At 39.6% G+C, this 22,766-nt stretch overlaps 1 protein-coding gene across 3 annotated transcripts in view; it reads left to right on the forward strand.

Moving 5' to 3' along the window:
- Positions 1-22,766, forward strand: part of TMEM132D (transmembrane protein 132D) — a 278,578-nt gene that overhangs the window by 40,277 nt on the left and 215,535 nt on the right. The window lies entirely within an intron of this gene.

The raw sequence follows: 22,766 nt of genomic DNA on the forward strand, positions 1-22,766 counted from the left end.
GGCCTTCTGAGTCTTAAGTATTTTCATGAAGTTTTGAAAGGTTTTCAAATACAAGCTGCGTTTTCCTGAAAATATATCTGTAGCTATGGGTGATTAGAAGCTGCAAATCTAATCTTGATACCTTTTTTGAAAATGGCCATAGGCACCTCTTGGACAAAACATTATGAAAAGTGGGGTTAGTTTTGGGGTTTTATGTATTTATTTTTATTTACTCTTGGATGAATACAGAACTTTCCACTGTTTATTCTTAAGTTATTAAATGTATTTCAGAATATTCTTGGTACTTACTCAAGTGCTCTCAGGTATTTGAATTTCATGCATTTTACTTCAAGCAGCATTTTGTATGAAAGCATGTTATTAGTTGTCATCTGGTGCTCCTCTTTTTAAAAGTTTGTCAGTAAGTTAGGAGATTTAAAAGTATTTCTTTGATTTTGTTGACCTAATTTCATTTTTAATTGCTTCTCCAGTTGAAATCCAAATGAGGTTAATGTTCATCAGGTAGAGAGAGAAAACAAGCAAAAGAATAGAGACTTTACTTTTCTTGTTTTTATGCTTGAATCCTGATGAGTAGAAAATATTTTAAAAAGTCAATACAAGCTTTTTCAGAACTCCCAGGCTTTCATGTCATGATAGAGTAAACCACTTCTTCACAGGAATGCGTTACACAGTTTTAGCTAGATATTGCACAAAGAAAAGCTTTCTGAATATCATCACCTGTACTTTTCAGGGCTTATTTCTACAGCCTTGTTTCTGTGGCAAATTTACTTGCATGAGTAATCTCATTGGCTTAAATTGAATGCTGTCAGGAATAACAACTGTGTGAGTTAACTAGAGATGATTTTTATCCCTTCTTTTGAAAATGGAGGTATTAGAACTATTACCTCTTAAATATCTTTCCAGTGCCCCTTGCACCATTCAAGTTACACAGCACTACATAAAATTCATTACAGCTCAATTGTAAGGCTCATTAGGTAGATGCTGGCATTTTGGCTATCTTACCAAGTTGTCAAACACATTCATTTATTATCCGTGCTATTGTTAAAATCAGAACAGTACAGTGAAACCAAACATAACATGAAAGATGGTTCAGAGCATAAAACACTGAATCTTTGCCAAGAAAATGCTTTATGTAACCTGCTTTGAAATCTCCCTCTGCTGCGTTCATGGCTGAAACACAATGGGAGAACTATACTTTGGAGGTGATAATGAAGTCAGAGCACCTTTGACAGATCAGCACTGCATGCAGGCTCATGGTGGGTTTTATCCTTTTCATCTCCTGAGTTTTTCCAGCGTGTAGAAAGTATATTTATCTACCAGTACACCTTTAAATATGCTTTGGCTCTTGCTTCCTTTTTAATTAGCATTGGTTTCCATGATGGAGTGCTAGCAACAGTAGAATTTGTGACAGGGACTCCAACTTCCTAAGCACTCTACACAGCTAACAGAGTAATTTGTCCTGTTTCAAGCAGTCAGAGTATCCCCACTCAGGATGGTGTTTACCAGCACCCAGGAGCTGCTTTACTTAGTGGGTCATTAAAGCAAGCTGCAGCCGATCATTTTCAAGACTGAATCTACTGTAAGGGTGCTTCCACGTATGAGGTTTGGAAACTAGGTTATCTTTGGGGTTTAATTACTCCTTTCCAAAACTGTGAGTTTCCCTTGGTTCAGTGAGTATATGTGCTTGTAAATGTTTTGTATACCACCATTATGTGCAAATTAGTGCAGTTTACATACACCATGTTTTATCCTAAGGTGCTTGTTTCATCATAGTGTCCCTTTGTTATTAACTTAAACAGGGACTATAGAAACCTCAGTTAAAGTTTTTCTTCATCCTGTTGTTTCTTGGGACCTTTTTGTTAGGACCTCCATGTCCAACATTCTTCTTCTCAGGTATCCTTAAATTACCAACTCCTTTGTACCTCTGAACAACATCTCCCAGTCTCTGATTATGTCAGCCAGTTCAGGCTGAGCTTTCTGTGAGCCTGCCCAGCTGGCTGGTTTCAGTAGTAGTAGCTGTACACCCATGCGGTCATGAAGATTTGCATAACCAGGAAAGGAAGTCAAGCATGCAAATAAGAGGACACCAGCTTCAACAGAAAAATCTTGCATCTCTGTGCAGTGATTCCTGCTACAAAGATAAGTTTCTGCTGTCTGTGTTGGTTATGTGGAGTCAACACTGTTGTAGATTGTGCATTTCATTTTAAATACTATTGCTGTTGCTGAGCTCTTTCCTGGTGAACTGTTCTTATTCTGGTCATCAGAGTAAGGACCACAAATCTGCACAATCCCATTGCTCACAATGTTTCCATCATGTTCCATGTTTCACTCCCTGGTGAAGTAAATGGAGCTAACATTTCAGTTTCAGCTTGAATTATACCAAGTCCCTTTAATCCAGTGAAGTTCAGGCATCTTATATATTGCTACCATTTATTAATTTGTGTCTCAACATTATGAAGTCACAACTCATTTAAGTTGAACTTCCTTTATGCAGAGATTATATCTTGATTTGCTGCACTGGTTGCATCTTGATGGGTCTTCCTATCACAAAATAAGAAAGTAACAGCTTTGAACTCTTTGGAAACAGGCACATCCTCAATGATGCATGAAGGCCTCCTGAGAAATGTATCAGGGAGAGCTCTGACTCATGCTCCTGTTCCACAGATGAAACCTATTGCCGAGCTTGACATGGGGATTTTTATGTTGATTGGCCAGGATGTGTAGGCTTTTGGGGTAAAGAGGGAACTGGCATCAGTCTAGCATGCCTCATCCCCATGTGCAAAGTTGAAAGGTTCTTAATGCCCAAAAGATAGGAAAATACCACTGAACTGTGAAGGAATCAGAATAGGCTGGTATCTCACTTCTCAGGTAGCCTGGCTGACATCGGTAGAACTACTCACAAAGCAGGGACTTTGAGTTCCCTGCTTTGTGAGGGTGGTGGTCATGATCTGATTCCAATTAAGAGCTGCTTTTCCAGCCTAAGTCAAGAAGTGTGCTTCTTAGCAAAGCGACAGTCGGGTTTTCCCAGGAGTATATTGACCATGTTTTACTTATTCCCCTGCCATTCTGTCAAAGCAAGATGAAAAGCGTTGTGTTTCTTTACTTCGCTCCTCAGTGGCCAAGGTAATGAATCTTCCCTAATCTGTCAATGTCTGTGTCCTCTCCATTACTCAGAGACACTAAGCAAGATAAATGGTGCTGTGTAATGACTGTGTAAGAATTCCCGTCATGATTCGTCTAAATGGGCAGGGCAGCTCCTGGAGTTACACACTGTCATGTGCAGATTCTGTTTCACCTGGACTTTGAACTTAGCTTTTGAGGTTTAAACTGGAGCCCTAGTCCCACAAATCTCAGATTAAGTGAAGTCTTTTATAACGTCTTTTCTTGCATGGTCATTTCTTGTGCTTCCTATTTGAGGAGATAATGGACACTGTAAATTCTCATGTAAGAGCACCTCTGTCAGTGAGAGCCTGAGCCCCAGAAAATTAAATTCTGCTGTAGTAAGTGTTCAGATTTCAAGCCACAGAAACCTTTCAAGTAAAAGCTACTCAGTGCATAGTTTCTCTATTAACAAACTGCTGTATACACTAAATTATATTATGTGGCTGCCTCCTGTTTAGATAAGCACATAAATGAGATGTGCTGAATCTACTTTTTTCACAGTAATTCAAATTAGGTGTTAAACTTCAGCCGAAACTTTAAAAAGGACATTATTCATATGAATGGGAGTAGTTACCAGTTAATGCTGACACCTAAATGGGGAAAGTAATACTGTCAAGAAAGGTCGGAATTCCAACATCCCCTCTGAAATTTCTTGCAGAAATGAGCAATATAAAATTTTCAGAGGAATATTGAAATAATGTAAGGAGGACATTTATTATTATTTCACCTAATTGTGATAAATTTACCTTCTTTAGTTCTTTTAATTTCAATTTTATTTACAGGCAGAAATATGTGATATGCATTAGTAAGTGCTGTTCTGCTCTTGATAGGATCATTTGCATGTCTGTATTTGGTGAGCACTGCGGTGTATTCTTGTGTAGGATATATGTGACCTTTAGATACGAGGGCTGTAAACAGAAATTTACTATGCATTTATTTTTTCCATTAGTATAAGGTTTTCATTGGGCTATAGGAATACATAGCTTGATTTTTATTGTATTTTCTTTTAACTTTATTGATAGAAATATTGTTAAGGATTATTGTTGGCATGAAAACATGCTAGTTCAACAGATTGTTGCAACATTGTTACGAAGGAAGAATTTTTTTAAAGTTTACCCTCTGTCTGTGAGCAGTAATGCACGCTACTAATACCTGCACGCTGGAAATTGGTCAGAGACTAAACTTTCCTATAAGCTAATGACACAGGATAACAACTTGAACTTAATCTCATCATAGTACAACAACGGGCTAATTGGTCTGCACTATAAAAGACTGAAAATCGTTAAGCACTTGAAGCAATGATGTGAGTTGAGCTGTATTTTGGTCAAGAGACAGCATGCAGGAGACAAAGCCCCTGTGGTTTGTAGCTTTGATCAGATTCTTTGCCTTCAGACATTGTTTTCTTTTAGTTCACTGACTGCTTGTGAACGCAGAATACTGATGGTATGAGGCCATCCGTAAGTTAAGGTTGAAGCGGAGAGGAATTGTTTGTTTCTGGATCTTGACTGTGTTTGACCATAGTTTTAGGTTTGAAATTAAAAAAAAAAAAATAGATTTGGTTTGAGATGAAATTTCTTATATTCTCTTGAGATGCAAAGATCAAACATGTGGGCAATCCCAGAAAAATTCCATTGTTTGGAGTTGCACTTATATCGGAACATAAGTTATAAAAATAGTTTAAGCTGTGGAGAAATAGACCCTGAGTATGGTCATGGAGCACTGTCAGGTCTAATGTTCTGCTTCTCTTGTTTTGATCTTTCCTTATGCCAAGTAGACCTGACCAAGTTAGTGGATTCACTCTTGGCTTCCTTGCGGTTAAAGTTAATCGCAGCCAAGCTGCATCGTGCTGCATGGCACCGAAATATCTAATCACTAAAGCCAGAGGCAGGACGTGTAGCTTCAAAAGCTATATCATTAGAGGAGTTGTACTGTGCTTTACTTTTAACACTCTATACTAACAAAAAGCAGACTTCTTCATGTAGATGAGACAGAATAATAGCAACATGTTTGGATTTCTTCTCCTGTGCAAAATTATGGTTTGAATAGTGATTTAATTCTGTGTATTACTTAGCACATTTATGATGGGAGCCTTCACGTGCATATACATATATACATACCCCAGGAGCTGATGTGGCTCACTGAAGAGAAGAATGTATCTGACATTTGCCTTATTGGTGAACCTTATGAAATTAATTTTAAAGGCAATATAAATACGTCTCTGCTACTTTACTGTAGCTTTTTAATAGTCTGTCACTCCAGAATTAATAGGCATTGGGCAGTATTAGAACTCATGTGGTCCAATATCTGAGACAGCTACTGCTGGTACTGGACAGTATGCAGTGCCTAAGACTGCAGGTCTTATCTCTGTCCTAATGAAGCTAAGTGTCTTTAAAATTCGTAGCAGAGGACCACAATTTTTTTTCTTTTTCTTTTCTGACTCATCTTCTGATGAAATCATTGTACAGCCAGCTGAAAATCATCATTATGGTAGCACTTAGTATGAGATTTAGTGAGATACAGCTGAAACTGTTCTTCAAAGAGCTTATTGTCCTCAAATACTTGGAGAACTGGTACTTCACCATGAGCAGCAGTCACATACTTCCTCTGCTACTTTTCCTTTTAGCAAACAAAGAGAATTTTTGGTCTTTACTTCTTCTTCCCCCCCCAGTAATGAGAAACCTTTTCTACTCAGGTCTCAATCAGCCTGCACACCAATTAAGCTAATTGGCAACATATTTGATACACTCCCTTAATTACAGCTGCAGAAATTTTCAGAGAAAACCTTTCTTTCAATCAAAATATAAAAAGCAAGTCCCCCTCCTCAACTCTAAGTATTACCTGGTAGGACTGTTAAAATGCTTTGAGAAGAATTTGGTAAGGTGACTCCCTGGCTGTCTGGTTGCCGTGGCTGCTTAGTACTGTTTGAGTGTTTCACTGAGGAGGTAGACACTTGTACAAAAAAGGTGCATCTTCTATTTTAATTTCATGTTTCCTATGGATTGTTGGTTTAATGTGTGACCCCTTTCCATCTAGCATTATTTCAGCTGAGCTGCCTTGACTTATTTTTAATCAGCTACCAAGTGCAGTTACTAGTTCTGGTCTTCTTACAAAGAAGTAATTTGTTGCCTTGGGCCTTGTGACTGAAAGGGAACAACGCTTAAGCAGGGATGTGCATATAGAGAGGAAGACAATGACTTCTAACACTGTTGAAATGTCAGACAGTGACCTTTAATAAGACTGAAAAAAACCAGAGGGCATAAGCCATAAGGGATGTTTCTGCAGGAGCAAGGCTGGGAGTTGACTATTTTTGTGTTTATAAAAAAAAAAAAGGTGTCATATTGCTGCCTTCAGTTATTCAGTGTATGGAATCAGGCACCTTCCTAAGCAGAGATCACACTGCGATTTGCTGAGGAAATGAGAAGAGTTGTCTTTTCAGAAAGTAGAGCTGAAATTAAGGGCATTTACGGGTGTGCATCCTTTTAAATGTAAATAATTTGGAACATTCTGGCAGGATCAGTTACTTACAAAAAAGAAAAAGCAACAACAATTAAAACAACAGCCCCTTCCCAAAACAAAAGCACAGGTGCTGTGCGGATAAAGCAATCTGGAATCTTCAGCTAAGGTGAGAGAGAAGGGCTTTGTTTCACACTGTGTTGGAAACACCTGAATATAACAGAAAAGTTTTCTTGGGAACTTACCTGTCCCATGCTTGAAGGAGAGTGCTGGTGTTGATAATCATGCTGTGTGTCCTTGCACAGTGTCCAGCTGTTCTTCAGGATTAGCCTGTGTGGTCACAAGGTGATGTAATAGCGAATTTCAGGTGATTTACGGCAGCAACAGGCGGAAAAATGCGAATAGATATACTGAACTGCTCCAGGTATAAAGTATTTACTTTTTAACTTGTATTGCAGTAACAACTAGACAGAATTTAGTTCTTTTGTGCTGAGGAAAGAACTGCATGCATATGCAGCAGAGATATAATATTAACTTGAAAGGACCAGCTATACAAGTTTTTTAGCACGCAATCTGCTTGCGCTGCTAATTCTCATGGGAGGCTCTGTGCACTTTATCTGACAAACTTTTTATTGGGAACATATCTCCTATTTGTGTACAGTATAGGAGATTCTTCACCTATTGCAAATACCTCCTACCAAGTTATTACCAATGAATCTGATCTGACTTCCTTCTTCAGGTCGCATAGCAAGGTATGAAAATTACTGAAGTTATGCAAAGTTATTCACTTTCCGTGACTATGGTATCAGTAATGCTATTTGCTATTTATACAATTGAAAACTCTGAAGTCTTAAACTTTGTATGTGGCACCTTTGTGAACCATATGCAATTTGGGAGAACGCTTTTAATGTGTCATTTTAATGCTTTTGCTTTGCTTCACTTTCCGTGGTTTGTCTTGGTTGATTTATTACCGTATATTTCCTAAAGTGCCAGGCAGTAAATGTCTGTACATTCTGTGATTTATTTGAGCAACTCAGACCGTTTTTCAGGAAAGAGGTCTTGTTATGGGTTTGCGTGGCAGGTTTTGGTAGCGAAGGGGCTAAAGAGGTGATTTCTGTGAGAAGTTGTGAGAAGCTTCCCCCATGTCTGATAAAGCCAGTGCCATCCGGCTCCGAGACGGACCCGCCTCTGGCCAAGGCCAAGCCAATCAGCGATGGTGGTAGCGCCTCTGTAATAACATATTTAGGAAGGGGAAGAAAAAACTGCAGTGAAATGGCAGTGAGGAGAGAGGAGTGAGATGATGTGAGAGCAACAACTCTGCAGACACCAAGGTCAGTGAAGAAGGAAGGGGGAGGAGGTGCTCGAGATGCCAGAGCAGAGAGTCTTCCCTTGTAGCTCATGATGAAAGACCATGGTGAGGCAGGTTGTTCCGCTGCAGCCCGTGGAGGTCTACAGTGGAGCAGATCTCCACCTGTAGCCCGTGGAAGGGACCCCACGCAGGAGCAGGTGGATGCCTGAAGGAAGCTGTGACCCTGTGGGGAGCCCGTGCTGGAGCAGGTTCCTGCCAGGACTTGCAGACCTGTGGAGAGAGGAGCCTGTGGCAGAGCAGGTTTGCTGGCAGGGCTTGTGACCCTATGGGGGACTCACGCTGGAGCAGCCTGTTCCTGAAGGACTGCACCCAGTGGAAGGGACCCATGCTGGGACAGTTTGTGAAGAGCTGCAGCCCATGGGAAAGGACGCACATTGGAAAAGTTTGTGGAGAACTCTCTCCCATGACAGGGACGTCATGCTGGAACAGGGGAAGGTGTTTTAAGATCTAGTTTTACTTCTCATTATCCTACTGTGATTTGATTGGTGATGAATTAAACTCCCTTTTCTCCCCAAGTTCAGTCTGTTTTTTCCATGACAGTAATTGGTGAATGATGTCTCCCTGTCCTTATCTCAACCCATTAGCCTGTCGTCATATTTTCTCTCCCCTGTCCAGTTGAGGAGGGGGAGCGATAGAGCGGTTTTCGTGGGCACCTGGCATTTATCCAGGCCAAACCAAAACAGGTCTTAAGTATTTGTAGACTGCATGCACAGATATGTAAAGAAGCTTAGCTTAGTTTGTGGAAAAAAAAAAATAACATAAATTAGATTAAGTAATCGGTACTTTTCTGTTCAGTCTTAATTATATATTTGTTGTCTTCCAAATACAGGTTTAATCCTTATCTTTGTTACACAAGAACACAACAGTTGGTAGTGATTTGTGGATCATGATAACTAGGCATAGAAATATTTGCCCAACAATTTATTATATTTATCCAGTGATTTGATTATTACCCAGATAGGACAATGAGAGGTAGCTAGTATGTTTGAGAATGCTTCCCTCTGAATGGCTAAAGTCAAGCTTTAAATGACCTGCCTTTATTATGTGTATACTAGGTTAAAAAAATTCCAGTACCTCTTGTACGTGTCAGTTTAGTAGTAAGGCTGTTGATTAAAGCTGAGACAGAGAATAGCTTGCCTGTCAGACTAATATTCAAAAAGTAAGATGGAGTTTGAGAAGAAAGATTGAAGGGCTTCGTGTTTCACACTGGTGTTCTGGCTTTAAACTTTTTTTCTTTTTAGCTTTTAAAGGATAACACAATCCTTTCTTAAGGTTGTTTTAGATTTTTTTTTTTCTTCCCTTTTGTAGTGATGGGGTGAAAAAAAGGAATTTCACTTTGGATTGACCTGAGAGAATTGGTTTTGGTTTTTGATCAGTTTAGATGGATAACTGAAAAATCAGGTTTTCGCACAGATGTAGTTTAGCATACACCAAACTGCGGCATCAATTCTATAAATTAGACTCACTGGATAAAATACAGTGGCCAGTTCATGTTCCATACGCAGCTTAAATTGGGTAATGTATTTCTGCTGGTTTTCTGCTTGCAGACAAACTCTACCATCTGTCTTGCTCTACCTAGTAGATACTGCTCTTTATTCTGTAGACATCCAGTTGGAGAACTTCATCTTTTAATCTGTTATTTACAAGCAGAGATGCAAAGCATCAGCCAATTATACAATTGTAGAATCCATTTTGTACAGACTTAATATATACAACTTAATATATTTGCTTGCGGTGAGATTTGCTCTTAACTACACACAAACATAGACACTAAAAATGAATTAAACTATTTCAAATGTGCGTATGGATTCACATGTGCAAATATGCACTGTGACACTCATGAGGATAATTGCTTTGTATGCTCAGAGAATCAGCCTCTAAGAGCTCGCTATGACAGGGACTTCCATTCGTGCTCTTTGTAAGTGTGAAGACCTGCTTGACAGAAAGTATATCTGTAATTTGTTTTAAATGTAGGATTATTATTTCTGAGCTTTCTATTGTATGTTTTTCACCAGTGCATCTGAAATCTTTTTGTTCAAAGCTTCTCAGTGGGATTAGAATGCAAAACTATTCATGTCCAAGTAGCAGGGATTTTTTTGAGTATCTGAGATAATTGCAGGGTAGGGGAAAATTATCTTGAGCTCTTCATGCTTCCTGTGCAGCTCCCCTGTAGTCTTTGTTGCTGCTGAATTTCTAACATCCTCCACATTCTCCAGGAGGAACTTTCCTGCAATTAAATAGCCAGTCTCCTTGGCTTCACATCTCATGGCATCCTCCTCGGAGGATTCTGACTGTGACATCCAGGTATAACATTCCAATTTCTAGTCAGGCTTCAAGAAAACAAGGTATTTAGCTGAGGCAGATTGTAATATGACCTTTAGAATCTTCAAGGAGATGTGAAATGGCTCAAAACTGGCACTTCTTTGGGAGTTTATTCTGTCAAAGAAAACATTGGAGACTTTGCCAGGCAGAAGAAAAAAAAAAAGTTGTAGTTTATCTTTCTATTTTTAGATGTTTACAGTGTGTCAAAACACTGTAGCATCTGTATTGGTATCAGCTTATCTAGAAACCACTTTTAAATAGGTATGAGAAGGAAGAGAAAGAGGTTGATTTGAAAGGTGGAATCAGTTTCTGAGTAAGGCCTGGGAGATTTGCATGAGCAAAGAACTTTCCCTAGATTTGGTTAAATGAATACTGGGTGAGTTCAGGAGTTCATGCCCTTTGGAGTTTGCTTGGATAGGGCAAAAAAATATATTAAGAAGCTGTAAAATTATAATTCCAATCCTCTTAACTCTTCTAACTGTTACACTTTTGAGAAAGCTGAGAGAATAGCATGGCAGTTTATTTCCTGGAGAACAGAAAGAATTTTAAAGATAATGTGCCACGTATCTGTAAAATATTTCACTGCAAAATAAAATGTCAGATTACAAACTGGGGTTGTTTTTAAAAAATTGTAGTAATTCACAGTCCTGTAGAATTGTAAGTCAGACTTTCACAGGTATTTTAAGTCTGAAAAGATGCATATGATGCACAATTGAATATTTAAAAGTACTTAACCTGGTTAGTGACTTGCAGTGAAATTCTAATCGTGTCTTTAAGAGCTAAATACAGTGAAAAATTAACTCCTAAGTAAAGAAATAGGTACTCTCCAAAAATCTTAATCTGTTGTGTCTCTTCCTTGTCTTGGAAAATCAGAGTAGTAGTGCCTCTTAAAAAGGTTTGGGGGGTTGCCATGCTAACCTATTACTGCAACGGTGTGGTTGACTTACCTGTGCCTGGGCTAAAGCAAGGGCAAGCAACGAGCTTCATACTTGTGATCAACCAAGGGCTTGGAAGTGATGCAGGTTTCTGCGTGGTGATGACTCCAGGGGCTGCTAGACAATCTGGAACGGTCCAGCACCCCCATGCCACCAGAAGGAATTGGTTCTGCTCTCCAGCAGTGGGGCTTTGGCATGTGTCTCTGCCCTCCTGTGTACACTCTCGGCACCTCAGCCAGCCTCTTGCTGAGCTGATACAATGTGCTAAGCCAGGAAACAGTAGATTATTTCTGCCAGTCTAGATGAGTTGAGTCATCTCACCTGAAAGAAGAGATGACCACCCAATCTGGCCAGCGGGGAGAGCATGATTTTGCCACTGGGAGGAAGCAAAAGAGGAAAGAGTAGAGAGGAGTCACTTAGCAGCAAGTTTTAGACTGGATCATCTCTTCTGCTCAGTCATGATCTGGGAGCGGATTATCTTGGAGACTCCTGGGGATGACAAGGCAGCTGAAGTATAGCTAGCTACACACACAGCTGCTCTAGTTAGCTCTGCAAAACTTTCTTTAGAAGAAAAGTACACGTTCATCGTTCCTCTCTGGCACAGAGGGACAACATACCATAGCTGGTGCTATTAGAGATAGCTGAGCATCTGCAAGCACGTTACAGGCCTGCTAGAAGTTTGATGTCATTCAATGGTCGGAATAAGACTCCTGAAATACTGTCTGGTTAGTTATTCTGCTGTTTGTGTGGCTTTGTTCAGGCAAATTGTTTTTCTGGGAGACCTTAGCTTCCTGCTTAGTTGACAAGGAGATGAAAAGGATCAGGAATGTGTCAGGGTTACAGATGTACCTTGTAGCAAAGAGAGAAAATGTTGTGTGAAAGGTGAAAACCTTGTGGTTCAGAAGCTAATAAGAACATGTCAAATAGGTTCTTACTCATCTCCATTAATGAGTATAGCCTATGTATTTGGGGAAAGTTGGTGAGATATCTTAGTGGTTGCTGACAGATTTGGACCATACATGTTATTTTAGAACAGCTTCTTAGGACAGGAATTAAACCTTTGTTTCCTGAGTCTTGTAAGGAGGAGGACCCTACGGATTCAGGACACTATGCATTCCCATGTTGATAGTGTGTTTATACCAGAGGCTGTCATGAAGAATAGAAATACCCAAGCAGTGTTAATAAGCTCTGGCTGCGCTCCATGCTACAGTCAAGATTCTTTCTTGTGTCTGTGCTTGTGTGTGTACATGTGTGTATACACGTATGTATATATTCTATGGTGGCCTCCAATTTCTAGACTTTTCAGGTACAAATACCCATTAATATCTTCGCTTCCTTCTGAGAACACACTCAAATATTTTTAAGTTGCACGTTCTTTAAGGAATGCAAAATGAATATGTATTTAGTGAAATATTGCTAGTTTTATTGACATTCCTGGAAATCTGTTGCGTATACCAGCATTATGGTGTTATTTAAATAAGACTTAAAAAAAAATCTTTATATCTTGTTAGTGAATGTAGCAATAGAAGATCAATATTGTAATTGTTGCTTGTACAAATTCAGTGTTAGGTTCAGAGCCTACGGCAAGACGCTATATGGATTAACAAATTTAAAATTAATTTTAAAAAAACATACTCTGGAGGGGGAGAATGATCAGCTAACAGCCACTAACACTTCTGTGCTGCATTCACATTCCACTGGAATTGGATTAGGGTATACAGACATGGTCTCATAAAAGGCTGGCAGCAGAAACTGGCCTATTACTTTTGCTGAGTCAGGTGTTAAAGCTTAGAATTTTTTTCCTCCCATCTATAATGGCCTAGCAGCAGAACTGCAGCCTCCACACAGTCCCTGGTATCTTTGCAGAAAATGAAGGGGGAATTTTGCAGACATTTGAGGCATATTCTGATCAACTTCTGATTGTCTGAGTAGAGTCTGTTTAAGCGGTGTAAGGCTGTTTCATGTGCAGTCCTGTATTTTTGTTTCTGTCATGAGGAATTTGACAACTGATGTTGGACTTCTGCCACTCTGCACTCCCCCACTACCCAGCCTTACTTTCCTTTTGTTGGTTCCTAAACATAATTACACTGGAAATAATATTTAAGTCAATATACTCCTGTCAAGAATTTCAGCTTTCTAAGTTTGTGGGGGGTTTTGGGTTTGGGGTGTGCAATTTTGTTTTTTAAATCTTTGAAATCTTCATCATTTCTTTCTTCCTTTGCAAGTAGAGGCATAAGAGGGGAGGGGGGGGCAAGAAAGGGAGACAGAAATCATTGCCACTGAAAGCCTGAGAGATCTTTCAGTGCATTAGACACTGCAGCGCTTGTCTCTGAGTTCTTTCAACATTAGGGTGCCTTGAGCCATAAGTGGATAGCACCTAGCCTAGCACTATTTTCATTAAAGAGAGATTCTGTCTTTTTATGGTTCATTAAACAAATGCATCAAAAGTGCAAAAAAAAGCCGCGAGATGGTGTGTGTCAAGATGGCCCCGTGAGTTAGTGATGAAAGCTCGCTGACTGCTGTAAGCAATGACACGCTCAGCAGAGTGGTGCACCTTACCATGTCTGGTACCTTTTACTCCTTGCATCACATGCAGTTGAGGGACTGGGGACAGCCCTCTGATTATTGATGTTTTGCATCTGGAGAGTCAGAAAAATTTTCCAAGCCACTCTTTCCGAATCCCCGAGTAGTTAACATGATGGTGGGTTTGGTAGGTTTTTTTCTGTCTTTCTTACTGTAAACTTTGTGATGCCCACCACTGCTTTGCCCTTTCATGTTCACACTGACATCAGATCTTGTGTGAAACAGTGCCATATCCTTTCATCTTAATACTTTTCTCTGTAATTATTACTTTGCTGCCTTTTCAGGTGGGAACTTGCCTTTGTTATATGATCTTTCTCTGATCATGTTTGTATCACTTGGTAATAGAAAGGTGTATGTGTTCCTCTGCGGCCCTTTTGTTTAAGTGATTTCTTTATCTGTCTGTCAATGTGAATAATAAGGTAACTTCAGGATTTTTCATCTTGCTCCTAATGTATGCTGAGATGTAGTCTGTCCTGGTCCTGACATCAGTGATTATGTGACAAAAGTTTCTTCGAACTTTGGTAAAATGGGATATTCAAAGAATATATTGTGTCATCAGACTATAGTGCTGTTGTCATAAAGACCTTATTAGACTGATAATCAGGCCCATTCAGGCAACTTGAATTCCTGGATTGATATAGCAACAGGGACTACAACTTGCATCTGTGAGTGTGTGTCAAGGATGAGCACTTATAAACCCATCAAGTCAAATAACAGAGTTCAGGTATGAAAAGTGCAGGATGGGTGCATGACCTATAATGATCCTTGCAGTCGCGCATATAAGGTTATGCATGCCAAGATCAGATGCCTACTCACTCCAGGCATGGAGGCATGGAAATCCTTTGATGTCATGATTCAACTTTCAAAGACATCATTTATGTCAGTCCACAAGGAGTTCCTGACAAGGCAGGCTTGTGAAATTGATAGATTCATTTTGACTTTGGTTTATCGCCCTGTTTTTGAAGCGTCAGACAGTGTCTCATGTTAAGATGGAGGATTGTTTCTGTGGTGCCAGTTGCTTTTTCTGGTGGAGCAAGAGCTCCCTTTCTAGAAGACCATTTTCTGAATGTTTGTAACTTCTAAATTTTTCTGTAAAATCAAACTTAGAGTTCCTCTATGTACACTGTATAATATAAGTCATTGTGGTCAAGTAACATCCCATTGATAACATGAATAACACTGTCATGGTCACAGCAGTTGAATGGTCCAATCACACACTAGACAGTGTGTACTTGCTCTGGGGTACAGTGACAGTAGGTACAAAGTCTGTCATCCAGATTTGCTGCCCTCCTTTAGGTAAAATAAGAAGCTTGAGACACAGAGTCCTGAAACCCTGGAGTGACAATTCTTTGAGGTGGGCCAAAACGTACACCACTAAAGATGGAGAAGATTTCTTAACTGGAGATTGCTCTGCAGATGTATTTCCTGTTTTCTGATTCAGCATTGTATTTGGAGACCCTTCTGGGATTAATTTCACGCTATACTTCATTTGGAGATTTTCTTCCTTTCCCACGGAGGTCATGGAAACTTCTTTGTGGAGTTAATAGAGAAATAGCAAGATGGGCTACAAGATTGCTCAAGAGGAGCAATCTAGCAGGACTGATAACACAGAAGTAAAAGTGGTGGAGACGTGCTTTGATGGGCAGGTTCTAACATTGTCTCTTGCAAAGCAGTCCGGCCTCTGCTTCAGCAGAGCGTTCACTGCCTTGTTTTTCTGCACAGGAGTAGTCTCATGAAGTTTAAGCACATTGTGTCGGAGTACTTCCTTCCTTGCAGGACTCGGCACTTGAAAATTCTTTCTGTTTCCAACTGCAGTAGCAAAGCTTGATAGTTCTCATAAAAAGAATGGTTTGTGAGTTTGTATTCCTCTTAGAAATGATAGTACAAATGATTTGTCTGCATCTGTGCAAAGTTTAATTTGCTTTATTCAGCATCTGCTTTGTGACTGTCACTTGATGTACGTTGCACTCTCTAACAATACTCCAACTTCTTTAACATTCTCTTACAAAAAGTGAGGAGTCACCTTTGTAAAAAGAAGCTTTTCTACATTGTCTGTGGCCTTGATGTTCAAGTAAACTTTCCCTTGCTTTGTAACAAGCTCTGCACAGACATGTAGAACTGGAACAAGAGTCATAATAACCTGGGGAAAGGGGAGAATGTTGACAGGTTGGGAACAGCATTGTTCACAGAGAAGAATGATAATTTCACAAGGATGAAGCAGTTATAGGGAATGCTATAAAGTGAAGCAGGCAGAGCAGTCTGGAATGCTAATAAGGAAAGGACTTATAAAGAAATTGGTGACTTTTGGCTTTGAAGCCATTTTTCTTTTTCATTTGCTGCAGTTGCAAATGGCTCTTGGGTTCCAGGGTTCTATTTTTGTTTTCCTACTTGTAACACATTGATTTACCCTTATCGCTGTTCCGTTGGTACTTGTCCTTTAGAATGATGGTGTTTGTTACCGAAAGCATGAGATTTTTTCGGAAACTGTTCTCTAAAGGGCTGATGACACTAGGAGGAAAGGTTAGGGTTCCTGCTGCCAGCTAGGATGGACTCTGTTATTTCTGTACTGGTGCGGAAGACAGGCACTGATACTACTCTTCCAAGCAAGTAGGTGAAGAACGATGGGGAATTGGTGCTCCAGTGTGAATAGTAATAGTAAGGTGTCAATTGTTATTTCAGCCTTATGTGTTACACAGCTGTGTAGAGAATAATGTGATCACTGAACATTTTCATGTATAATAATGTCTTCATAAGGAAATACATAGCTGTAAGAAATAGGTTGTTTTCAGGACAGGAAAACTTACGTATTGCGCTGTTCCTGTGAAGTGTGGGCAGGAGCTCACCATCACACCGTATCTCTGTGTTAGAGATGTGATGGCTCAGCTTCCTCTCTTACCTGTTTGTGGCAGAGATGTTGAACAGCAGGGTTTTTTTGGCTGATGTGACAAAATAGCGGACAGTCTGGCTGATTTAGTTCTCAACCCTGCTTACATTCTCAGGTTATATCAAAAAATTGCTGTTGAAAATCTTTCTGAAATGTTCATATCAAACACTGACTACAGAGAGGAATTAGTGATTTATGACCAGTTTCTAGCCCTGGATGCATGCTGGCTTTATGGCTTTTGGTAAATCTCATCACTATTTTGGCATCAATTTCCAGTTCTTAAAACCTTGTCCATTAACTTCAATTATAGATTCTTTCAGGCAAATACTGCACTTTCTGATGAAGTCTGATTTCATTTAAGGCTTCTAGTCACGGAAGTAATAAAGATTTAATAATGTAATTAAATGCCCAGAATCAGTGCTAGATGAGATGCTAACTAGGGAAGAAAGCTAGCCTGTCCAACCGGACACCAAGCGGTTCATTATTGGATGCGTATAATGTCATATAACAGAAAATTAATCTTGCAGCTTTTGGTTTAATTTCTTGTCAGGAAACAACTCCAGCATGCCATTTTCAGTGTGGATATCTGTGGGATGGATTCACGTGTTTATGGCACCAAGTCGTTAAAATACTTTCCTGACTCTGTGTTATTGCACAGATTAGGTGTGCGGCTGTGTGAAAGTGGTTTCAAAGAAAATTATCTGCAGTAAGATCCTGGGTGGGTTTGCAGGTTTTCCATCACCTGGTGCAGTGTGTTTCATCCTGTGAGTTTCATTTGTTGCCCTCCAGCCCGTCTGAGCTATCGATGTTCTTTACAGCCTATTGCGCTGTGCTGTTCTGTATCTACAGTGCTCGCTCCCTCCAGACTTCTGCTGAGCATGACTGCGAAGTGCAACCAATGAACAGCTGCACTGCTTTTAAACGAGCAAAACGAGCAGCTGCCATGAAGCCTGTATAGCCCGTCTTTCCGTCTGAGATCAAAACCTCCCATCAGTTTGTGACTGTGTCATAAAGCTGTTCTCAATAAAGCATAGCACTTAATCAAAAGCTAGAAGATGCAGTGCTAATTGTTGTAACCAAATTGAAGCTGCCATGAGACTGACAAAAGAGGGAACACAGTAAGTCATCCTTGGGAAGTTCCGGTTTTGTCTATTCATGTGTAAGGTCTGCGCAGGAGGGTGCTTGAACCTACGGAACGAACATGACAAGCAACAAACAAATCCTGTAAGATGGAAATGATCTTACTCAGATATTCATGTAACAGTCTTAATTGACTCTGTCCATAGTAAGTGCCGTGTGCTGGCAGAGTAGGTCCCCCCTCTGTTAAGATCTGACTGAGATACACCTGGGAATGGTATTTGCTATGTTTATAGCTTAGCTTTAAACTGCCTTACTTTTGAGCATTGGTGGGTTCAGCCACTTACATAGGTTAAAACTGAAATGTCTTAGTTTTCCAAAACTGAGCATGAAGTTTTGTTGGAACAGACATCCTTGTGACATGAGTTTCCAGATCTGGAAATAGATCACACTACCAGATGTTTTTTTCTAGGGGTTTTGGCTAAAAAAATTCCAATGCATAACAAACTTGGGAGAGAAAAAGTGTTCAGGTGATTCAAAGAGCACAGCTGAAACTAACTAAAAAGGTAAAATTTCTGGCCAGACTGAAAAGAATCACTTCTCTCAATCCCCAAGGTACAGCAACAAACTTCATCTATTGCATTACCAGTCTGAGCTTGCAGCTGGTAAGGCATTTTTCCTAAGAAGTTGTTCCCTTCAATCTACAGAAAAAAGGCTTTTTTTTTTTTTTTTTTAATAGTAACATTATATAATGGATTGGAATAGTGTTTTGTTTCTCATGAATGCTGGTTGATTGTGGGGATTGAACAGTTTTAAAAATATACTAACTGTTAGGGCAATGAAGTCCCAAGAATCTGGCAATATAGAATGAAGTTAGTGGTCTGGCAGATTTCTTCAATTTTCTGAAGCCATGGTCAATAACTTTGCAGTAAAACTGAGCTATGAATAGTGTTTCTGTCATTGAATGAGAGCTGCTGTTACATAATATTAAAGAAATAAAGATTTAAGATTTCTAGCCAGACTGCGGTACAAAATTAACAGCCTAATGAAGAAGCAGTATGACCTCTTGGAAGGTACATGCAGCGTGTTTACACTGTTGTGCTCAAGGATACATCGTGGGCACAAGCTCTGGCTGTGTGGGAGGAGGCTGAATATGCTGCCTTTTTCTCAGATTTTTTCAAATTCACTGACCTGCAAAGAATTTGCTGCTTCCATCAATGACAAGTATTTTTTAAATGGTGTCAGTCAGAGGAAGATTTATTAAAGAGAGAGGAAAGAAAAACACCCTGCTACAGCATCTCTTCCCGGGTGGCCACTGATTGAAATCCTCACCAAACCATTCACAGCATGAGAGGTCAAATACAGACATAGTTGTAAGGGATTGAGAAATAATAGCTCCTGGCATAAGCACAGCATCAAAATTAGATTTTATTGGTTTGCTTCAAACTGTTGGGGATCATGTCCTGAATCCAGAATGCTGTAACACTGCTTTGCAGATGCAGCAGGTTGTCTTCACCAGGCCTTGCAAAGAAGCAGTTCACTCCAGTTGAGGGTCAGTCCCTCAAGGTTCTGCAGAGCTGTGAGGCGTTGCTGGCTGAGGTCCTCTGCAAGAAACTGTTCCTCTGCAATGTCTCATCTTAAGATAAACTGATCTTACAGCTTGCCACAACCACTCCATTCAAAGTTGAGTGGATCTCTATGGATCATAGGAGTCTATCCTTGTATACGTTTATCTATCCTTGATGTTTTAATCTGGTACCACTGCTTTTTCTTTCAACACACGGAGTATGACGTACTCTGTGCTGTACATCCACACAGAGAACCAGTAAGGCTAGTTCATGTACTGAGCTGTCGCACTTGGTTATCCTCCTGCAGGGCTCCTCATGTAGACAAGCCTTCAGATACAGTGGCACAGTAAAGATCAACTGCAGTTCCTGAAGTTAACTGCATATTTTTTGTCTTGATGTTGTTTCCTTAACAGCACTTCAGTTACCCATCCTTTATTTTGTTTGACATATTTAAACTGAGAGAGTCCATGTGTGATTTTTATTTATTCAGGTGGACTATTCCTGTGGAATTTTGGTCATGATGGTGTAGATCTGATGTAATATTTAGGGTAGATGATGTGACTTAAATCTTTAAAACTCCACTTTTATGCTGGGTCTCACCAAATAATACACAAAATTGTAGTCTTCTGCAATTCTGCCTTTGTGAAAACATGCATAATTTTTACAAAAATAGTCATGGTTGTAATTAAGGAAGCTGGTAGTTGTTGTTGTATTTAATTTCCTATCCCTCAGAATCCTTAATAAACTTTCATGGTCAAAATCCAGATGGTACTGCAGAGCTCAGTGTAGTTTTTCAGAATTTTTTTTCTGCTTGTGCTGATTATAACTCTCCCCAGATAAAAGTGTAAAATAGTTTGAAATTTTGGCCTTTGGCTGTTTGGAAAGCTGCTTTCAGCTTCCACTATAAGCCAATTCATATTCAGTACATGTCCACAGCTTGATGGTAGGGTGAAGTACAACAGCGAGCAGACCAGTTTGCAATTGGCCAAAAATTTAAAAACCAATGGACCTTGCTATACCTGGCGAGATTGTTTCCTTTGTTTAATAGGCAGTTCACCTTCTTTTTTTTTCTTTTTTTAAAATTTGTGTTGCTCTGCTATTCCAAAGAGTCATTGATTTACAAACTCTGAGGAACATTGTCCTGTGGAGATGGGGAATACAGAGAGAGGATTTTTAATCCCTTAGATAATTAAGCACTAAAATAAATGATTAAAAAATTATGAGGTGAAACACTCTGTTAGTTTTAATATAAAAATAATGTACTTCTCCCTGTGGAATGCAAGGGAGGGAGCTGCAATCAAAATAAGGGAAATAAAAAATTGAATACCCTGAGCTTATTTTCTCTCACTGAGTTGCCTCCTTGATGCCTTACTGTGTTTAATGGTGCTTTTCCAAGCTGTTGGGAGGAGTACAAAATGAGTGGAATTTATAAATGGGACATTAGATGGAGGAACGATGTTATGGGCTGGGTGATCTGAAGAGTACAACAGCAGAACGGATTTCGCCTTAGGGCTGGATAGGAGAGATGCATCCTTCCAACTCTTAAGTACTAGCAAAGCCATTTAAAGTTGTTAGAAATCTTTGTTAGGGGATTATCTAGAAAAAGATCTTTAAAAACTTCATCTGCTCTCAGTGAATATCTGGAGAGAGAGTGGGAGCTGATGGCTGAAAAGACCAAGGTTAAAATAAAAGGTGTTTTTGCATGTAACAAATCTCTGCAGTTTACTCTTGGTTAAAACAAGCGGAGAAGCCTTGGGTGTGACTTTGTCCAAATTCAGACAAGATCTAAGTTGAATTTTCCACCTCTAGGGATCATGAGACTTCAGCCTTTTATTGCTGTTGCAATTTACAGTCTCATGTGATGATGTGTGCTGAGGCCATTTTCCAGATTCCCGAGATGTAATTTGTTTCTGCTTCCAGGTGGGGTTTAAGAGTTGATATTAATTAAGTTTTTTAAGAGTAAGGTTTTATTTTATTTCTTTAATGGGAGAGGAATTTCAGTTTTTCAAGATGGAGGGAAAGACTTCCAAAAGTGTGAAACTCTTTGCAGTCCTTTCTTCCTGGCCTCTTTCATTCTGAGATTGGTTCCTTCTGTCTTACAGCTGAATGATGCCCATGCTTATCTAGGGTTTGTTTGTGTTTTGGTTTGTTGGTTTGGGTCGGGTATTTTAATAGCCAGCTGATTTTGGCTTTCCAGATAGAAAGTTCTTTTCTCCAGTTTTCCGGTTTACTGTTTTGCATTACATTATTGCCTGGACACCTTAACTGAGATCACAGCCTTGTTATTGTACGTGCTACTCTTCCATAAAAAGTAAGATGTCTGTTGCATTTGCAGTCTGCGCAGACAAAGGCTGGGGGGGGATTAAAGTGTAATAACACTCTTATTTGTTGGAGCTAGAACAGCAGCACAGGAAAAGTGACTTAGACAAGTAGAGAGAGATTGGATAAAGTCTATGTCAGAGTGAGATCTCCTGCATCCACTGCTTTGTTGTGGAGTGCCTTGATTGACATGGCGGTTATGGGTAGCATCAGTGTGGCTTTCTCTCCTGTGAAGATGGATTCCTCTTTCAGGTTATGCAGATCACAGGTAGATAAGGTGATTGTTGCTGAGAGGGGTGTTTTCCAGATCGTTTTTGGGGGACACTTGTGGTCTGAAACTGCAGGTTTTTAGAAAATAATAATGCCTTCTAATAGAATTTGAAGATAATAAACCTCTTCCATCCTGTGCTAGGATTTGCAATGAGTTGCAGTATGTAAATAGTAGATTGGCATCAGTTAGTCAGGAGTAACTGACATCAGTTTAGGCCACAGCAGTACTTGATAAGTAAATAAATATTTCGATAGGATGCCAAACAAAAATTAAAGACTACTAAAGCATTTGTGGACTAGAGTTTGGGAAGCTGGGTTGCCTTTAAGTGCCATTTGTGGTAACCCTTCGTCACCCTTCTGAACAAAGGTAAGGATTTGAATTTGCTCTGGAAAAAAAATGCAGTTTATTTCACTATTAGGGTGTGAAGATATAAGCATGAAGGTCAGATGTTCAAACAGGAAAGGTCATATTGTATTTGCATCTGTATTTTTTTTAACAGTGTATGCCTTTGCTCTTTGGGACTGACAGTTCCTAGAAAGGATGGAAAGCTTATTCTTGAACATGATAGTCTGCCTCAGGTAATTGCTCAATGGCACAGTTAAAACGGATATCTTGCAGTAAGAGAGGCTCAGCGTCATTGAAAATGTTCTTTCAATGTGCAGTGATGTGCAGCCTACAGATAATGCAGTTGTATTAAGGAGCAATGTGTAGGGTTAGGCAACAACAGTGGCATGAATCCTAATAGTTATTTACAGGACAAAACCTCCTCTTTTCATAGATGAAGTGAAATAGAAGGGACCATAAATTGGATGCAAATAAAGCTCCT

Source organism: Opisthocomus hoazin, chromosome 13, assembly GCF_030867145.1.
Source record: "Opisthocomus hoazin isolate bOpiHoa1 chromosome 13, bOpiHoa1.hap1, whole genome shotgun sequence".
In the NCBI taxonomy this organism is placed as follows: Eukaryota; Metazoa; Chordata; class Aves; order Opisthocomiformes; family Opisthocomidae; genus Opisthocomus; species Opisthocomus hoazin.